The following is a 21,709-nucleotide window of genomic DNA, read 5'->3' on the forward strand; positions in this document are numbered from 1 at the left end:
CCAACAATGCCCAGGGAGACAGCAGAACAGATTACACAATCCAGCATGTGGAGTCATGGTGACCACCACGGCTCCAATGATCTGTGCAGCTCTGGCAGCGCTGAGATTCTCTGTGCCCACTCCAGACTGCTGTGCAAAGATGAGTCACTATCCAGCTGCCATGGCCTATCGTATCACCAATCCAAGTGGGTACACCATGCCACCCTGCTCCGGAGGACCAGACCATGTGGCAGCCACTCCAATCCCTCCCTGCACCACCAAGCTAGGTGAGAATCCCACGGCCATGGTGCCATGCCATGTGGGCACTGGGACTGCTCCCTCACCTTCCTCGTCAGGGCTTCCCATACTTCCCATCGCCATGGAAATGCCAAGACCACCTCCTCCTAAGGCTGGGCAGCCCAGCCCCACAGATATACTCCCAGCTCAGAGGAGCTTAGCCACACATGTGCCAGGAGATGTACCTACATCCCTTCTCCAGCCTACTTCAGGGAGCAGAGCCCTGCCCCCAGTCCAACCTCCATGGAATACAGACATATTTTTGCACTAGATATTACTAAAAGCTTGCTTTAAAAATATAAATGCAGAAAGCCCCCTCCCAAACAAGTTCATGGCCCTGATCAAGCCATGAACCTGGCTGGTAGATAAAAATATATTAGTAAACCTAGATAACTCTATGCAAACTTTGCAAAAGCTAACCCCTTTTTCCTTTGAGATAAACAAGAAAGCCTCATCTGGAAAAGGTTCCTTCAGGTCCTCATAGTGAAAAAAACCCCTCAGCAACACCTTAAATAATAGTACCTTATTAATGCTGTTCAAAATCCATGTTTTACTCCTATTTTTAGTTATTAATACAAAGAAAAAGGGAAAAATGGTAGGGGTGAAGGTACACCCTCCTTTAAGTCTTAGGGAATATAATGTTCTCATGTCTTTCAATCAATGATATAACAATACAATAATCCTATGATGTTCAGCTCCCCAAACCCAAGGTAAATACATTTCAATGGACAATGGGACACATTAGATACCTACTAGATGTGTCTGGCTTACACTATGTCCTGTTCGGAACCACAAACAGCATCTGCCTGATAACTCCTCAACAGACATCACAGAGAACAATGATGACCTACCTCATGGAAATCTGGGACTCTTGAAGTGACAGTTCATATAAGGACTTGATTTGTTTATGAATTATTTTTCCTGTTTACAAACTGGTTTTCTGTTTACAGATATTTTTTCTAGTAGTTGCGTTTTTCTTTAACTGTTTTAAAAGTTAAGTAGTTTCTCGGTTTTTAGCAATAAGTTGTAACTTGTAACCTCTAAGCATCAAGTCTGTGACACGTTAGCCTCAGTTCTTGCCTAAGAGATCCTAGACATGAATGCTGCAGCTCCAGTGATACACTCTCGTGCAAATTAAACCCATGCTGCCCTTCTGTCACCCTGTTTGCAAAGGGTCCTTGCAAATGGGTGACAGAGAGCAGGTTGCAATTTTTATAAGGACAGAATGGTGAGATGTTGCCACATATCACAGAGCAAGCTAGTTTGTACTAGGCAAATTACCCAGCCCCTGGGCTGACTGACAGGGGCTTCGCCCAATCACGTCTTTCCTAAGGCTGTGGGCATATTGCTGGTCGAAGACTTGAGGGGCATGAAGATCAGACCAGTAGGCTATCCAGACAGGGTTTTTCAAATGCTCTTTATAAGGAAGAGTTGGAGAATAAACACTCTCTGCAGCCACATGAACTTCAGGTGAGTGGTCTCTGTCTCCACCCACTCCCACGCGCACTAGCAAACACAGGCATGAAAAGAATCACCTTTAATGTTATGAAGTCAAGCACCTAAAAATCTGGAAAGAGATACAGCTAAACAATTTCTGTAAACTACATTTTCCCTTTTTCAAGGCAGATGGAAAGGAACAGGTAAATAGGAGGGAACTAGGGCAGTGCTTAAGGTTGTAGTTTACAGCTTCCAAATAATGCATGGTTTATTTGTTGTATAGAGCACTGACCTGTTACTGGATGAAAGAATAATGTGTGTCAAGTAATTTAATTTTGAAATGGGATGTTTGCCTTGTTCCTTGCAGAATGTGAAAGGTGAATACTGAGTGGGAAGGTGCAGGACAAGACAGATGTGCCCTCAGCCAGCTGGATTCTGCACAGGAAATGGGCTCCTTGCCGGGCCTTCTCTGGTGAGCTCCTCAACAATGGTGAGATCAGTGACTCGACCCAAAATTTCTCATAAGCTTTTTGCTAAACCACTTTCACTTTCTGGACACTCGTAACCATAACACAAACCAGGGCCATGTTTGCTTTAAAAATACTGAGTTTCTAATGAGTGGTCCCTTGGGGTGAGAATGGTTGTATGGGCCTCAGATGATTCCCATTCTTAAGACTGCTGTCATAAAGGTACAGTAAATTTGAGGAGCAATTGGAAAAGAAAGCTCAAGTGCAGTAGGCATGGAATATGTTTTTCCAGTCTAGGAACAGCTGCAGTACTTAATATAGTGCTGCCTTTCCCCTCATTTTCTTATCAGCTTCTTATTTTCCATATGCTAAAAACTGTGTCATCTCATCCTTGTGGAATTCATCATGCAATGATCTTTTCTGCTTCATTGCAAAGTCAGCTAAGTCAAATTAAACAGCCTTTATGTTAAAGAGCCACAAATTAACTCACATGACTTTGCACTGAAGCTGGTGAAGAGCAATTGTGTAAAAGAGTACTCTTTGCAAAAATTATTTTGGATGGTTATCTTCAATTCTACTGTGAAAAGCACATAGAAGAAACTAAGACTTCCAGAGCAAGATTTAAAATGTACAGAATTAGTAAGCAAAACAAACAAAAAATTGACTGAATTCCTCATTAGTTAAATCCAGCTAAATCTCTGTAAAGGATGTCAAGGATGAAGTAGACTCAGATGAGACTCAGGATGGCCCAGTTGTATTGATCAGGACTGTTCCACAAATCACCTGTGTTAGGGGACTGAACTGGTGTTTGTAATCTCAGTCCTGGTCTTTCAAGAAGGGTTTAGGTTGCACCTTTATGATATTTTAAAACAGCCAATAACCTACGCCATGAAGTTGATACTTTTTATAAAAGCAACATTAAAATTTTGGGTGTTCAGTCTTCAAGAAGTATCATCTGTCCCTTAGCTTCTTGGTTAACACAGTGTGCTAATGTGTCTGGTGCCAAGGAGGGGTATTATTCTAGGCTTGGGTGTATCCAATTTGTTAAATTGGAAATTTGTTAAAGTTTTTTTATATGTGGAGCTCTGAGGTGAAAGCCTCTTCTCTTCCAGTGAAAACCCTGTGGTCTCTTGACAGGTAAATGTCAAAATCTCTCTTGTTACTTAAGCTGGGCAAATTAATGGGGTTCACAAACATCCATAACAGCAGTCAGGCAGCAGTCAACTCTCTTGTTAGCAAATTTGTCAGGAGGATCAAAGCTTAAACCAGTACAGGCATTCCCTGCTTCTGCAGAGCACTGGTGTCTAGACTGGGTTTGAACTGTGTAGGGTGTTTGCAATACTGCTGGAAACCGTGTACATAAAGGGAGATTTTAATTTTGGTATTCTCTGTTTAAAACTGCTTCTTTCTTACATTGCAAAGAGACCTCTATGCAATAATCATTCTAATACATTGAGAAACAGATCAAAGCACATTCCTGTTGCAGTGAAAAATCAACACACGCATTTCACATTTTTGTTGGAAAGCATTGTCCACAATGAGTACAATATTAGTCACTTCCGTGTGCAGTTCCTAAACAGGGTTTGACAGGGCAGGTGTTGGTGTTTCAAGGTGATGCTTCAGTGATAAGTTTTTCATCATGTTCTGCTGTACAAAGTTCATTTCTTTTCCTTGTCCTCCTCTTTTTTTTTTTTTTTTTTCCTTCTTGCCCCTTGCCCCCATGCCATCAGTTTATGTTTAAGATTTAATCTCAGCCAGCCGGTGGGTATTAATATTTTGTTAATGTTTTTAGCAAGTACAACCCTCCCAAACTCACATGAACTTAAGCCAGGTTCAAGTACAAATAGATATAATGCACAGAGTTGAATCATTTTGCAGTAGGTGCATAAAGGCATGGCACAATGTTGGTAATTTATGGGAAGTGCTCAAGAACTGTCTTGGAGCATGGCAGCCCTACCTGCTTTCCTTGGGGCCTGGTGTCTTGGTTCATTTTTACTGGCTCTCACACAGGGGATTAGATGTTCACTCAGAAAATGCTTTTATTCCCTTGTTAAACAGTAGTAATAAACTCAACTATGCAGTAGTAATATACTCAACTATGAAAATCACTTTTGAGCCTGAAACAAGAGAACACTTTTAGCCTTTCAGATGCTGTTGCATTTGAAAAATATTCATTTTGATACAGCAATAGGCAGCTGTATTTTGGAGGGGGTTTTGTAGGCTTTTTAAACAGCATGGAATGAAAAAAGGATGTATGGTTTCCTGTCTGTTAGAGTTTTCAGTCATTTACCTCTTTCATTACCAGGATATTGCATGTGAAGAATGTGGCCATTTTCTATTTTGAATTTGGAAAGGTTTTATTGTAAAGATGTGTTTCCTGCTATGCTTATTGCTATATGCGCAAAGACGTGTGAATATATAGTTGCTCCCATTCCTGTGGCTATAATAAATCAAAGTGGGAGAATTGTCACTGTGCCAGTCAAGTAATAGAAAGAAAGATGGCAAAGTTAAGTTTAAGCAAGTTGGAGAGCCCAAGGCAAAAGGAGTTCCCTCTGCTTTTGGAAAAGAGAGGGAGTTTTTGTTGGTCCTCTGGTTAACCATGATGATTTTGTGCAGTAGTGCTGTGCTCATCCTGATCAAATGGCCTTCACACACATATCCCCTGTCGTTGTGCATTTTAAAGACTGAATGATCAAGCAACTCTTCTGAATGCTACATTTCTTGGAAATCTGTTTACATCCTCTTGGTTCAGGTAAGTTCACTGTCCTGGAGAAACTAAAAACCTACTTTATATTTTTCAGACACTGGCTTTTTAAAACATATTTTATTTCTACCTTAGCTGTTGTTTAGAATGTTGTTTAGTTTATCTTAAGGACTGTGAAACCCAACAGGGTTTGGTGCTGAAGTAAATCCCCTGGAGCCAAAGCCCACCATAGTTAGCAGGAGGTGGGTCCTCTCTGGGCAGAGCTGGGGGAACCTGGCTCTGTGGGTTATGGGTGTCCTGTTGTGTGTTTGCCTGTTGGGTTGAATACAACAGCCCAGGAGCCTGTGTCCTGTCCAATTGTAGCATCCCCCAGTAGAGATGCAATGCCTGCTCAGTCTATCCCTTGATATCTTATTCTTCCGTGGCACGCCAGGTAATCCAGTAACATCAAAGCCTCATTCCTGTTAAGGTCTGATGTATATTTCTCATTAATCACCTCTTAGGAATATTACACCTGCTACAAAGGCTTCTTTTATGTATGAAATAATTGAGTCAGGGGTTTTTGTTTTTTTTTTTTTTCACTCAAGATAGATAAATGAAATGGAAGCTAGTTAATTGAACTTGAAGCTTTTCTTAGCTGTTCTGTTCAAAGTAACTCCAGCCATTATCAGCGCAGCCCAGCAGCTGAGTCTGCAGGGTGACCTGTGGGGAGCTAAGGTACCAGTGTGGGTCAAAATCCTGCTGTTCTTAGAGTGCAGACTTGACTCAGCTTTCCTCTACTTCAAAAGCAGACCCAGCCTTCAGGCTCCTCTTCTCTTTGTCTGCAGAAGATGTGTGTATAAACAAATATGTGGGTGTTTATACATAATGGAACAGTTCCAGTGGGAAAGGTGGATGAATCAGAAGATCTGAATTTTGCAAATCAATATCCAGACAGATATATTTGTTGGAGGCAGTTACCCTGCCTGTTAAAACATACCCTGTAGCTTCTGTTACACATAGCTTCTCCTCTGAAGTTGGAAGATGGTGTGTCCCACCCCTGCCCCGCTGATTAGGACTCAGAAAGACCTGCCTTCCATACTTTATGGCTGCTGTGTCTAGGGAAAAGGAAGTTTGCCCATTTGTATCCAGATGAGAATTGTTCCAAACTTTTGTCGTGATGCAAAACTTTTAATATATTAAAAAAAAAATTCCAAAATATTGACTAATTGTATTTTGGTAAGTGTCATGAGGAAATTCAGTATACGTGAAGGACCAGGCATAGCTAATGGTTCTTATGCTCTAATGTTTTCTGTGTGTTATTCAAATACCACTTTCCAGGAGAAGAGTAGTTTGGGTTATATGTGCCACTCTGATTTCAGTTCATGTCTGGTCAGTACTTGGAAGGCTTCAGGGCAGTGTATTTAATGAAGATCAGTGAAATGTGAAATCAGAAAATGAGCTGCTTCAGCTCCTCAGCTGGGGTGGTGGGGAGTGATTTTTTTTTTTTTCAATTCTCTACCTGTTTTCTGCGTGGCTCTGAAGTGACCAAGGCAGATACTTGTGCTGACCCCAAAGACCAGACCGGTGTGGGAAGGGACAATGTGACAGGCCTGGATAAGGATGGGGGTGGTGAATGGTTTTTGGTCAGAATTTTGACAGCTTATCTCTAGAGAGACTGTGAAAAGCTTTGCTTCTGGCACCCAGCAATGCCCTCCCTCAGCAGGCAGTGATGTCTGTGTTGGGGTCAGCCTGGGCTTAGCTCCCAAGCCAGCCGCAGAGGATAGACTTCCACAATCCATGACTGCCTCGCCTTTTTTCATGGCTGGATGAAAACAAAAGCCCATCAAGCTTGGATTCTCCTCCTAAACCACTCATAGGCTGCATGTTTTCTACCTTTATTAGTCTCATTTAAATAACAGAAAGATTATTCCTGGCAGTGAGCACAGTTTTTAGTAAATGGCTTTTGCTTTAATGCTTTGTTGAACAAGAAACAACGTAATTATTTGCTTATAGAGCAACATGCATATGTGCTGTACTGAATCACTCCTTGTGCTGGTGATGGGTGCAGGTTCATAGCCCATAATTAGTTCTCTGAATACTGATGAAACAGGCAAGTACGTACAAGAAACAAAATTCCTATGTGGGTTTTGGTAATTTGTTGCATAAAGGCATGACAGAAAAAAAATTGGCAAAAGGCTTTTAAGAATTACTGCTTTATCCTTTTTATGAAAGGATGGATTAAAGCTTTCAAATTAAAAATCATTAAATATTAATAAAGAAGAGAGGCAACAGGAATCATTTTAATTTCCTTCGTTACCATAGTTAATGATAGCCTTAGGGTAGAATGAGAAAAACATAGAATGCACTAACGGAAATGTATCCATTAGAACTGCACTATTTTTGCTTCCCTTGACATGAATATATAGCTAACAAAAATACTGTTACAGTACAACTGCTCACTCTGTAAATAATTCAACTATCAGCTGTCATCATGTACAAACCATTAAATGGCTCTTGGAGGGGTTCTCCTTCCTTGACATGCAGAGGATTTATAACTCCTTGAACACGGTTTTCATTTGAATCTTAAACACCTGCACCAAGCTTTTCCCTGTGAGGGTAGCAGGAATGGATTTGGCTCCCTGAGCTGATGCAAACATAGAACAGGACTCTTGGTCCCGTATAAACAAAGGAGAGGGCAAAGGGGGTGTATCTCTGGAGCAGAGGAGCCCCTGTTTCAGGGCAGGGTCACAGCATACTTTGCAATGCTTTGGTATTGCTACATTTTACTGCACGGACACAAGCACATTTCAGACCTGTGAGTGGAAGGAGAAGCAGAGCCAATGACTGGTAATGGAATCCACTGTGCAAGTGAGAAGTGATGCCAAGGTGGTGGTGCTGATAAACAGTTATAGTGCTGAGCCCTCTCCTCACTGACAGCTCTCTCTGTCTGATAGACTAAAGGCCTTTACACATATTTACACTGAAAACTCCTTTCTTTCCTCGATGTAGGTCGTGTATTCTGTTTTCTCTGAAGGTGCTTACTTGCAGTCAGCTAATTGCATGATTCGGTCATTAGTGTTTATGACACTGAGTAGCTGTAATGCTCTCAGGGCCGTGCTCGTGACTGTTTGTACATGTATTTCCTAGCCTCTGTCACAATATATCCGGGTTTATGATTGCTAATGCTCACAGAAGGCCAATTTGCAAAGCAGAGCAGATGGACACATAATCAGTCTAATGACTTAATGTCACGAATGAAATGCCCTTGCAGTTACCTGTTATTTATTTCTGCCAAGACTGTTTGTGGAACCTTAATACAGACTCCAAAGTCTGCTGCTTCCCTCCTTGCAGCAAATGCTGCAGCTCTACCACTCCATTTGGATCCCTACCTGTACCTGCTCCTGCATCCTGCTGTATTCCATCCTACTCTTTGCTATTATCAGTATGCCACACAGGTGATCACTTTTTTCCTTGGAAATTTAAAAGCTTTCCTGAACACCTTGATGTCAGGTATCTTCTCTGTGTGTGCCATGTGTTCTTGCATTTTTTTTTTAATCTAACACCTATACTCCTTCTCAAACAGGAGGAATGGATTCCTTGTGCACAAAAATCATGATCTTTTCCCTTTCCCCTTTAAACCTGTAACTGAATCTTCATCAAGTCAGTAGGACTTAGAGATATGTTTAACTTTCATGTTCTGATGGATTAATTTGTTAAGTTAGGGGTTCAGAAACTACCATGACCTTACTCATTCCTTCTGAGTTACCAATTTTTTTTTTTAAATTATTTAAAATCCCCCTAAGTGTCTTATTATAAAAATAGTTAATTCTGTATAGCTTTTCAAAAAAGCATACTCAGATGTGCCTCTTGGTGTGCAGGGAGAAGACAGGTCTCAGTTCCTATGGTGCTTTCCCATGGACTTGTAAGAATGCACTGGAGGGCCTCAGTCACTGTGGCCTGAGGAGTGTTTGCTGATGTTCGTAAAAAGTAATAGGTTTTCAGCTGATAACCTCACACCTATGGATCTCTGCCATTTCTGCATGGCAAACATTTTCCTATTTTCCCTGTTCAAAAGAATCAGTCATCAGAAGAAGTAATTGCTCATTAGGGCAGAGGGGAGTGGGGTAATCATGTGGCATCAAATTACTTAATGAGCTGCTGGTGTATAAATGTTGTCCTTAGTACGTGCATTGCTGAAAGACATGAGGCACTTAAACTCCTTTTAGTTTCTACTTTGTCTTTACACTTTTTCAGAAAGTTATAAATTAGGTTGTTAACTAACTGATTTATGGGATATGCTTATTAAGCTAGTAATTTTCTGCAGCAGTTGTAAATTACCTTCTTTTATTTTGCCATCTGCATAATTATATTTTAGCCTTTTGCCTGTGTGCATAATTTGTTACCCTGACAACCTTTATCATTCCAACTTTTTTGTGATTTTGTCAATTTTTCTCATATGAATGGGATACAGAAAAATAGATATATACCCCAATGATACAAACTTTTAGGTGACATGACTGCCAAAGGCTGAAATTAATTAACATGCCTGATTGAAATAAATAGAAAAACGTTTTGTAAGTGCACAAAACGATGTTACAAAAGTAACCTTTTTGTAAATTGAGTTAATATCGAAAAATTGGCACTAGTTGATTATACAATTTTTTCTAATATATTTACCCAGTTCAATTTGTCTCACTCATGGAAATGTGGGCAGCTGTAGTCCTTGCAGCAATAAGTAGTTGAGGACTAATAGTCCCACTGATTATTTCCTCTTAAAAAATTTCTTTATAAAAAAATAGTAATCTCTGATTTATCCATCCCTGGGAATTTCTGGTACAGGGTGGCTTTTCAAAACAAGTTTCAGGATATCAATTCGCATTTGCTTTAAGAAGCTGTTTTCTGCACAGCTGCTGTGTAGTAAAGGTGAAAGGATAGAAATTTGTCTCTTTTGTATATCAATAGATATACCTTGGTTTATCTTTATGTATCTCTGTGCGTAGTGAGAAGATAAAATGAAACAAAGGCAGAACTAAAAGTGTGTCTCTATTCCAGAGTAGATGATAGAGCTTTTCTGGTATTAAGCTTAAATGACATGTAAAGGGCTTTATTTGCAATTTTACCTTATAAATGGTGTGCCACATCAGGCATTGCCACATAGGACCTCCATTGATATGATGTAATGAAATAGGCAGTGATAATGTCTTAGAGCAAAAATGAGAAGATGCTATCTAAAACCTGATGTGTTATGTAGAATTATCTTTTTCAGCATGAAGTTACACCACCAGAGAAAGAAGTTAGGATGTATAAGAGGACTCATCAATCTGTGATAAGAATGTGGAAGGCGTATTTAACTCCAAGATTTTGGTTTATTCATTGAGTAATAACTCATTTTCCAAATATCTAGATGTTGTCACAGTAAAAATTAAATTGTTGAATTTTTAAATTGGGATGTGTAACTAAACACTGCAATTTCTACAGATTGATGCTTGTGAATTCAGCAGATCAGTGGTTTTGTTAAGTGTTTTAATTGGTTTTGAGGGACAACTTTGCAGTTAGACTTTTAGATTTTCTCTTAGATATTGCTTTGGTTCAGCTTGTGAACAGCTCCCTTTTGCTAAGCAGTGGTTTCTGGTTAAGAGCTCATCTCTGTTTTGGTGCTTGTTTGGGTTTGGTTTTGTTGGTGTTGTAACTGCAGTAACAGGTCACCTTACAGCAACTTTTTCTGTTAGTTGCCACCATGAATCCTGATGGAATCCCTGGATGGAGGCCAGCTGGTCCATCCAGGGCCCTGGCCAGTAACCTGTAATTATCTTCACAGCAAGTTTTCCTTTATTACCCTAAACCTTCCTTGGTCTTAGACTATTTAACACATCAAAATACTAAAACTGTTATTGCTTTAGGCACTGTTTTCTCTGAGTGTTCCTGATTTGAAGTCTTCAAATGTTGCAGATTTCCAACCTAAAATAATCTCAGCTACTGTTAACAATGCTTTTGCAATCAATGTGTTAGTGATTTGGAAAGTTGGCAGGAAGCCCTGAATTTGGAGATACACAGGTTGAGGGTGTTTGTTTAGCTGGAAGGAAGGGCAGGACAAATATTCGCAATGTTCCATAAACTAGATATATCAGATTTGAGTTTTTTTAGACTTGAAGTCCAAGAACGTGGATTTTACAATCTATTAATTGGATGTAAGGAAAAAAAATCAGCTCTTCATATTGATTTAATAACAAAATATAAACTCTTAGTTTAAAAAGACTGTGCATAGTACCAGATTTTTGGGTCTTGCTCAATAAAGCTTCAGAGATGGGATAGGATATGAAGAAGTAAAGCTTATTAAAGAAAAAATACATTTTGGAAAGCACAACCCTTGAAATCTTGTCTTCTGGTGGTTTTCGAAGGTAGTTGCATCAATATTCCCAGGATGGGAGAATTCACTTGCTAGAGCTGAATTTGAAACAATTGTGAATTATCAAATAAAAAGCCCACAAGCACAATCAACATGAAATGACCTCTTGTATTTCTTTCACTCCCTGAAAAGTTACTGTGAGCTGCCTTTTTTTCATTTATCTGGCTGAGGTTTATAACAATAATTTCTCTGATCTGTGATCTGAGTTTTGGTCTTTAGTATTTAAGTGCAATCCTGATGTGGGTGACAAGATCCTTTGAAATACAGTTAAAGATTTCCATTGTAGATTTTGCTATCAGCAAATTGCTTTAGAAAACCACATGTTGCTTTACCCATGAGATAGTAAGTAATGATGATGGATAATAGGTTAAAGAACCTGACCTTCATTTAAGGAGTACTAATGTGGGGGTATTTCAGAAACCAGTAAAGGGGTGATGCCAATGGGCACCTCCTGGACAAATGTGCTTGTTTGCTTGTGCAGAACATGGAAAGGACTCTTGGAGTCAGAAACAGAGCCCACAATACTGGGGGGAAATCAGTAACTGCAACCAGCTTGGTGAATTTGAGGCTGCTGTGGCTTTCTGAAAAGTAGCTACGTTCCCCCTGCCAGCAACATGCAGTTAAAAGTTTGTTTGTAGGAGAAAACAATAACAACAATAACAACAAAAACTTTGAAGTTTTAAAGCCTGATGTAAAAGAACTTGAAAAAATCCTTAGATTAAAAAAAATAAAGCCCATGTAGTATACAAAGTGATTAGAGGAGTTTGATGTATCTATACATATGAAAAACTTTTCTCATAAAACTGAGGTGATAGTGAAGAAACCTTTATGTATAAAAATTTCTTATTTCCTCAGAAGTTGAGGCAGATTGTGCTTTCTCATTAATTTCAGATTTCTAAATACTAAATTTATATAAAAGCCCTGACATTTCAAGAAACACTTGAACTGCAGTGAACTACTAGTGAAGATGCTTGATTTTTTTACTTTTTTTAGTCATATTATTTTGAGAAATAAATAGAGTTGTGCTAAGTGATAGTGCACTGGGCTTTCAGTGACTTTTTTTGCTCCAATGAAGGTGGAAGTAGGTCTGAGCACTTCTCAGATTTACATGTGGGAGTGAAGTCAATGTCCAGGATATCCAGGATTGCAGGTAGCTGCAAAATATAAATTCTCCTGAGTATTTATTAAATGTGTGAGTGTTTTCCTGCAGTGCCTGCCACAGCAGTAATATTGCTGCACTGTCATGTTGTAGGTGGCTTCCCTGAACAGAGACAAGAGGCTTTGGGGTTTTCTGGTGTTTGTTTCTTGGAGAGAGGAGGGAAATCAAAATAAACTCCAATTAGTTGTCTTTTCCCTTCTGTATGGAGTCTCCTTCCATTTTTTCCCTCTGCAGTTACACTATGAAGTTAATTCAATAGCAGAAGCCAGAGAGGAATCTGACTGATTTGCAAACAGGAGTGAAGGCAATGTATTTTTCAGATCAAAGTTATTTTTTATCTAGTTTCTCTTTTTTTTTTTTTTTTTTGCAAGCTAAACCTTAAAAGAAGCACATCTCAAAAAAGATTAATTTTGTCTGTTAACTTGATGGTAAAAGTTTTAATCTTACATTCTGAGCATGAAGAACAAAGGCTATAGTGCAGAGAAAATTAGAGGTAAACTTTTCTTTTCTTTATTCTTGATTATAGAGTTCAGTGCATCCACTGGTCCCTTTGCAGAAAGAGCCCTGTAATCACTCTTTGTACTTCCTTTTTATCCTCTCCTGCTACTCAATTAAGAACTCATTAAACTGCACACCTGCAGTGTCTTTAACCTGATCTGTAGTTTTTAACCCCCTACTTCTACATAATTATAATGCAGCCTGTGGATTGCCCGACTGGAACTGAGCGAAAATGACAGTAAAACTTTTTTGTGACAATGAATCTTCTGTATTGTTTAAAGCCAGCCCATAAACAAGAACTGAAAGGATTTTTGTGAGTACAGAGGACAAGAAATTATATATACCATGACTTTTTGAGTAGGTAGGATGAGGCAGCATGCTAACTGATGCATGGCTATATTATATAGTGAATAACTGTAGTGGGGTGATGCTGCCTGGGCTGGGGATGATGGAGCACAGGCTTTTGGGGATGGGCTCTTAAAGTTTCGGTTGGATGTAACTTGTGAGATGAGATTGTGTCCTAATATTTTTGTGTCTCTTTATGGCATATGAGTTTTGTTAAGTCTTGGAGGAAATGTTTTGATTCAGGTTCATTTTGGAAGATCTGTTACAAGTAGCAGGAGTTCAGGGCTTTTCCATGCTGTTGGACAGAGGTTCCCTAAAGTGGCACTGCCTGTGTCCATCAGTGCTGAGCCATGTTCAAGGAGTGGTGTAAAAATATAGGATTCAGTTGGAAAACACCAGTACTTCATGTTCCCAGCTTTTTTCTCCAGCAATAAGATCCCATAATTTACAAATGATCACTGAGGATTTGCTAGTATGGCAAGAGAGGCAGCAAGAAAAGTGAGCTTACAGGTTTGAACAATTCAATCCTCGGTGCTGAGTGATGTTTTCATTTGGGCTCTGGGTCCTGAGTTTGTTTTCCTAACATATATTCTTACCTTAATTTCTTTCCAAGTCTAGCATTTAGCACAACCAGAGAAGGTTTTATAATGCTCCTTTTTTGAACATTTTTACTTATTGTCACCATAAGATCCCAATGGTAAAGAATCTGCAAGGATATATGCTTTGCTTGAATAAGGATTTAGCATCCTAGAAATGATTTTTACCATGTGCATCTGTATAATGTACTCCATGCACCTTTTCTGCCTACACTGGACAAATTCTATGTGACTCTGCCAAACTCATTATTTGTACTTCCTCTGTTAAAATTTTCAATGACAATGTACTGGTTTTGGCTCACCAATTTGAGATTTCCTGGCCAATGCACCCATTAATGTGATGGGTTCAGTGCTGGCCAATCACCAGTGCACTCACTAGAATGTACTTACTAATTTCTGCTGTGATATAGGACTAGGAGAAAGGCAAAGCAGGCTCAAAACTTTAAAAGGGTATAAAGAAAAATTTATTGACAGTAACTAAAAGAAAGAGTAATAAGAATCAGAACAAAACCTTCAGGATACTTCTCCTCCCCCCACAACCCTTCCTTTTCCGCTAACAGTGTAAAGAGACAAAATCTAAAATTTTCAGTCAATTTACCACGTGTAGAATAGTCTTTTTTCAGTTCACTTAGGGAGAGAAGTCCGTCTTGATAATGTTATGGAGACCTTTCTACAAGAAAACAGTTTTCTCATGGCTCTCAGTTTTCCACACATAGCAGCTGCCTGGGGAAATGGGCAATCATGAAATCCCTCCCATTTTCCACAAGCTTTTCCCACAATTGTGTCTACGGGTTATGTTAACTTGTACTGTCAACTCGGATACTCTTTTAAAGATAAGCTGTTCAAAAGCAAAGGTTTTCATTATCTATCTTTGAAATCATCCTAATCTCTAAGAACAGAGATCTTAGTCTTTTCTTCCTGAGGGCACAAGATCTTCATCACTCTTTTCTCTCTCTCTGTTCAAACTTCTTATAGGATCACAGCTATTTTAATATCTGCTTACTTCAGCATGGAGGCCTTTGCTCAATATCTACAATTTGAACACTTTCTTCTCCCCATATTTTCATGTGTTATAGGGGAAAAAGAGTTCCTTCTCCCTAATTTTACAAGAGGATTTCAGCCTAAAACTAAAGGCATCTCCTCATCCCTCCTGTCTGGGACTTGACTTCTTCTTCACTGATCTTGACTTCTTCATGTTGCTCCTCTACATGCATCTTGTTCCTTCCTCTTGTTATGTTTGCCCAATTATCCCATCATAAAAAAAATCCGAAGAATATTAAAAGTAGTAGCAATTTTAATTGAATAGTTAAAATAAAAAATATAAAACTGGATATAATATAATTTGATTAAAATAAGGGATAATTTGGTTCCAATAATAGCGCATAAGCAAAAGATACCGCGGGGTAGGAAGGGCAGAGTTCTGGGACCCTTGCCACCTCATGTACAAGCTTGCCAAGTGAATGTCACCCCTTATATGCCATGTGTCAATGCCATCTCCTCCCATTTTCGGTTCGTCATATCTCTGTCTCCGCCCTCATTACCACCTTTACCATGCATGCGCCACCGCTCGGTTTGGTGGTCACACAAGTCTTTGGGGGTCATCACTGATGAAGGCCCTGTAGTCTTCTTCATTGTCCTTTAATTCACCTTTGGGTTACACATGCGCACCAAGCCAGTACAATGTAAGCCAAGACTAACATATCACTATATCTACATATCAAAACAATAAATCCCTTATAATTAGCATTTTCTGGGACCCAAATGGGTTTTTGCTCGTTTTTAGCAACTGTATCTTCAGCTTCTTTCCTGTGGTCCTTGAAAACATCTGCTGGGAAGGAGGGGGGGGGGGGTGGAGCCCCTCCTCTCCCTCTCTTCTTTGGCATTACAACTTTTAACTATTTTATTATTCCCAAATATTAATTACTGTACCAATATTGATTACTGTTTCAATTTTTATCAGCACAAATCATACCTATTTATCACACTCTCACTCAAGGGAGGCTGGAAGCACTGTAAGAGTTGACATGTGGCCCGGGGCCTGCAGATGGTCACCCAATGCTGGCCAGGCTCAGTGGATTGCAGAGGGAGCTGTGGCTGTGGGGCAGCAGGGATCTCAGCAGCAGCCCCTGTCTCTGGTGGGCCAGGCCAGCTGTGTTACCTCTTTGCTGGCTCGAAGAAAAAAGAGAAATTTCCCGGGTTTCTTTAGTCTTTAACGTGTTTTTCACAGAGGTGTGTCCAGCATTCCAGTGGCTTGAAGCTTTGCATCGCTTCTGTGAATGCCTCCCATACAAAACCATCACCGGCAGTTAAATGAGGGATGGCAGGAGGGCAGAAAGAAATAGGAGGTGACTGCAGCTTCTTATTATTTAGCAAGAGACAGTAACAACAGCTCAGAAGCAGGGGACAGTCAAAGGAGTCATCCCAGGGGGAAGACGTGTGCTTGAGAACCTCAGGGAGAAGGAAGGAGAAATGAAGAGATGGTAGCAGCAGCACAGTCCTAAGCAATTGCCTGTATTATCCCACACACTCGTAACTATCCAGCCTTGAGACAGATCTCTTGGTGGCATTCCTAAACAGTTGTTTACCTTAAACAAGACCTGAACCATATTCAGCAGCATGCTGGTTCCTTGCAAAAGGAACAGGCTGGATTCTAGGGTATTCAAAGGATACTCAAAGTATTTAAAGTTTTTCAAGTGCTGCTGTAATCAGCCTGGAGGAGAATAAAGATTCGGAAAGGCAAACAGGAAGGTGCAGGAAGCTGCTCCCCCATAGGCTGGCCCTCTGAGGAGAAAAGGCCTGAAGTGTAATTGTTGTTAGTTCCCAAGAGATGGCTCCCAGAATAAAGAGGGCACATATCACGGTAATGTCACAGCTAGCAGTTCTATGGGATGAGAAGACAATGCTACAATGTACCCCCAAAACGATAACCTTAGTGATAAGCATCACCCCAGGAAACACCGACTGCAAGCGAGGTGTGAGAGCACAACCCCGACCACAAGCACAGCAGCTAGGAGAGCAAATAAATCCACAGTGGCACCAGTGGATGGTGAAACCAATGCAATGGGTGCTTATAACAAATCTGGTTTAACATGCTCTGCTCACATCTGCTGTTACAGAAAACCTCCAAGCCCTACACTGGCAAGGAGCAAACCTCCAAGTCCTACACTGAAAAGCACTGTTGTGATTTCACTTGGGTGAGCAACTAAGTGCCATGCAGCTACTCACTCACATCCCTGCTGCTGTGGGACTGGAAGAAGAGACAGGGAACAAGGAAAAAACTTGGAGGTTGAGAAAAGAGCATTTTAGTAATTGAAACAAAGTGAAAAATAATAGTACTAATGATCAATTATAATATTAACAACATATAGTTCTGCTACTAATAGTAATAAAAATTAATAAAACTCAGGGCAAAAAAACTGCCAAAACCAAAGAATTAATGCACAATACAGGCGCACTCTGCTTGCTGACTGATGCCCAGCTGATCCCTAAACAGCAGTCAGCCCCTTCCAGGTAGCTCCCTCCTCAGTTTATATATTGAACATATGCTAAAAAGTTCATTCTATCCCAGCCAAAACCTGGACAATTTGTGAGGCCTGAAAAACATCCTCCAAATGTCTAGTAACATCCACCTGTAACAATTTGTATAATATAAGTCTCTGTTCAAAAAAGCATAGGGGCATCTTTCCTGGCTGGTTCCCCTGCAGGGGATATCTGTGCTGCAGATGCATGCAGTGTAGAATAATAATCACCTCTCCCACTACCGAGCTCTATTTGGGCCTTGAAACCTTCACTGTGTGTAGGGGAAAGCAAGTAGATGCCTGTGCCAACTTTACAAATCTGCTAAACTTGCCAAGTGCTCTGAAACCCGGTTATTGCACGAATTTTGTTGGGGAGGAAGGGAAAGACTTAATTTGTAACTTAAAATTTTATGTAGGAAGGTGGCAGGAGAAAACGATCAGCCTAATGTTGTGGCTGAATGAACTTTTGTCAAGGACATGAGAAAACACATGATTGTCAGTTTGATTGCAGTTCACAGCCAGGAAACACTGTGTGCTTGCCGTACCCCATCAGGAGCACCTGTTAGCCAGAGGGATTCCTCTCTGAGGAAGCTGACAACTCCTTCCCAAAAGGGAGATTTTTTTTCAAATGCTGGTGTTTCCCCAGACTGTTGCTGGAGGTTGCAAATCCAAAGCACCAAAGGGAATCCTAACAAAGTGGGAGCAGAGATGCCAAGTGTGGCAGAACTTGGCACGGCGCTGAGCAGTGAGGAGAGCAGGCACACTGCAGGAAGCCATCAGCCCTGCACGCAGGATAGAAGGGAGATGGCTAAACCACAACAGGAACACAGATCTGCTTCTCTGCATTGCATATCCCAGGTGTAGTGATTTCTGCCGAATTTACCCTAAACCAGGACGGAGGCCTTGATCACAGAGTGTGAAAGTAGATGTTAACTGATGTGTGTTCTGTAGAAATATTTGGACATACGTGATATTATTACTCACATTGCAGAGTGAGTAGGCACTAAAGCATGAATTTGGGAAGGGTTACAGGGCATGAGGCTGTAAAGGAATTATGCCTATTCTATAAAGGAAGAGCCGTAAATCTTGTGGAATTTTCCAGCCATGTAAAATTTACTAACAATTGGTACAACTGCTTGAATATTACTTTTCTTTTGTTAACAGTTTATGTGAAATGGTTCTCTTTTGTCCCTTTGGCTATTCTTTCCACTGGCTCAGTCAAGTAGTTGTTGAAATAAAGGTCTCTTTGGGGGGCATAGTTGTTTGCTGCATGGGCAGCATGGAGCAGAGTGTGTGTATGTGACTTACACAAATAACAATAGTAAACAGTTCATGGCCTTTAAAAGATGAGTGACTTGCACAGAAATTTGAAAGACCTCAAGGAGTGGCCTTAAACAGTTTTGTCAGTCTCCACAAAATTCCAAAGCTTGTAAGGATGTTGTCTTTGTGTCCTTTGACTATTAAATATGTATTCCCAGTTTCTATGGCTTTGTGGAGAAGTTACTAGTGTTAGTTCAGACTCTGAAATGTAGAATGAGAGGGAAGGAAAATGAAGATTTTCAGGTGGCATGACCAAACTGTGTGATAACACAATAACTTAGTACAAAGAAGTTTATGGACACTTACTCTTGTAATGTATTTTTACTTTACAAATTTGTCCCACTAAGAAGTTACATAGACTTACGGAAGATCTTATTGAGAATGTGTCCTTATTTCTTTTTCACTGACAATCAATAGTAAAGACACCATCCTCTCTGGGAAAACTAAGAGTTATTGAGTAGATTTTAATAGCAATAATAAAGATGTTCTTATTTATAAAAACATTTGTGATACTATAAACCTAGGTTCACTCAGAACCCTGAGTCGCATCAGAAGCTCTAAGCAGGATGAGTAAGATGCTGCATCAAGCAAGAATTCTTATTGTGCAACAAAAGTAACATTAGAGAGAGATTTTCTTAATGGCGACTGAGTTGTAATTTAATCATATCTATGCCTTTATGCAAGCATTTTGGTCAAAAGGAGCAATATCTGCTCTGTGGTACAACAGCTGCGTTCATTTGTTTGCCTTGACTGTGAGCTTTGGCAAATGTGATATTTCTTTGCCCAGCTTTCTCCCTAGTGGATGGTGCCATTTGTCCTCACACTAAAAATTTAAGTTTGCTTTGCATCGCTCAGTGTGACATTTTCATATTTTCTTCTGAGCTGACTATCAATGAGATAATTCAAAATTCAGGATGTTGCTTGGTAAACAGGATGTGCTTGGAAATGGAATATGAGGACTTGTCCACAATTTCTTTATTGTGCCCCTCTGTTGGACAGTCCTGCACATTGTTCTGCACAACTGCTGCCCTATTCACTGCTTTTACAGCCTTTCCTCAGGGTGTGAATTCCCTTGGAAAGGAGCTCTTGCCCTAGACACATTTACTCCTGTGCTCGGAAATGATACAGGTATTGTCCTCCATAAATTATTGCCAACTTTCATTGGGTGTTTGTTTGAAGACAGTGAAGTTCAACAGTCACACATTTACACTCATCTCAGCTGAACCTGTTCAGATTTGGTTCATAGTATAAATCTGTTAATTATTGCAAAAAAGGCAAACTTCTATGAAGACTGAATGCATGTTGAATTTATGCAGGGTCTGCAATTATAACATGTAATTTTTACAATATAAGAAACAAATAATTATGTTACAGTTATAAATTCTGTGTTGGAAGTACTTTGTCCTTGAAAAGCCTGGCAAGGGCTGCCTCCCACAGAGACTGAGCAATAACAAGCTTTTAAAAAGGATTAGCACATGTGGTGTTTCATGGAATGGGACCTAATCCTGACTATGACTTCAACGTTCCACCAAAATGTAAATGCTAAATAAAATGGGAAGTAAATTGAAAATCTCCTGAGGTAGCATCAAAATTGTTGTAGTAAGATGAATATTATGAAAAGATAATTAAAGCTGGCAGATACTGAAAAATGAGATCAAAACTAAAATTTAGTTGATTTACATCTGTGTGGCCTTCAGCAAGGCTGCATGTGTACAGTCAAGGATTATAAGTGAATTTTAGCCCCATATTTTAACACTTTAGTCTTATATCTATATTGAAAATATTTTTTGCTAGTGTAAGAGCTCTTTATTGCATTTCAACCCAAAAAAAGTATCTGTTACAGTGGTCACAAGGGTTGCAGGATGAAAAGAGAGGCGAGAATGTTGACCTCATGTTCAGAAGGCTTGATTTATTTTATGAGATATATATATATTACATTATGACTATACTAAAAGAAATAGGAGGAAAGTTCTTAGAAGGCTAGCTAAGCTAAGAATAGAAAAGAATGAATAACAAAGGTCTGTGTCTCAGCAGAGAGTGAGACCCAGCTCTGCCATGAGTGGTCAGTAAATCCAAACATCCACATGAGACCAATCACAGGTGCACCTGTTGCATTTCACAGCACCAGATAACCATTGTTTACATTCTTTCTCTGGGGCCTCAGCTTCCCAGAAGGGAAAATCCTAAAGAAAGGATTTTAATGAAAAGATGTTGGTGACAAGTATCATATTACTGCAAAACTGATTGACACTTTTCAGTTAAAGCCCTTGTTTATTAAAAGCTTTTGCAGCTTATTGAAGTGGAAGTTCAAATGCTACTTTGATCTGAATGTCTATTTTTGGATTTGTATAAAAACAAGCTAACATAGAATCTGTTTCCTTACATCAAAATACCCTTTTCCCTTTCCCATCAGAGAGCATTCTTCTTTCAAGGCAGCCTTTAGAAAAATTGCATCCAGATTCTTATCCTGATTGTTGGTATTCCATTATTTGAGCAAGCTGAGCAGCAGCCCCTGTGAAGTCATGCTGGAAGCCTGAGACAGCAGTTGCAGAGTTAGTTGCTTGTGAATCAATATGACCAGTCTCAGAGCTGGAGTTTAGCAGGTTGTGCTAATGACTGAGGAGAGTGCTGAGCGAATGTGAGGCACTGTCGGGCAGACGAGCGGCGCCACAGGAACCGAAGGTGCTCTGTGGGAACTCAGCACATCACTCCTGATGTCCAGAGTTACCAAGACAACCCTTGGGGGGGCTCAGAAATCCTGGAATGTTGCCAGAAGTGCTTGGTGGTCGGATTTTGACCCTGCACGGGATGTGCCACCTGTTTGAGGACAAGAGAGTCACTTGGGGATAAATGGTGTAAGAATTAAGTATTCACAGGGTGGAAATATAGATTTTAGGATTTTGGTACAGGGGGGTTATGGAGACAAGATGGAGGAATCGGGGTGTGTCTTGTCTGTCACCGGCATCTTCTCATAAAAATCCTTTCTTTAGGATTTTTCCCC

The 21,709-nt window shown here is 40.0% G+C and overlaps 1 long non-coding RNA gene across 1 annotated transcript in view; it reads left to right on the forward strand.

Annotated features, from left to right (window-relative positions):
• Window positions 1-21,709, forward strand: part of LOC113459778 (uncharacterized) — a 572,931-nt gene that overhangs the window by 151,301 nt on the left and 399,921 nt on the right. The window contains exon 4 of the long non-coding RNA XR_012581053.1: window positions 2,081-2,185. This is a non-coding gene — a long non-coding RNA (uncharacterized LOC113459778). The remainder of the gene's footprint in view (window positions 1-2,080; window positions 2,186-21,709) is intronic.

Source organism: Zonotrichia albicollis, chromosome 7 (genome assembly GCF_047830755.1).
Source record: "Zonotrichia albicollis isolate bZonAlb1 chromosome 7, bZonAlb1.hap1, whole genome shotgun sequence".
Taxonomy (NCBI): Eukaryota; Metazoa; Chordata; class Aves; order Passeriformes; family Passerellidae; genus Zonotrichia; species Zonotrichia albicollis.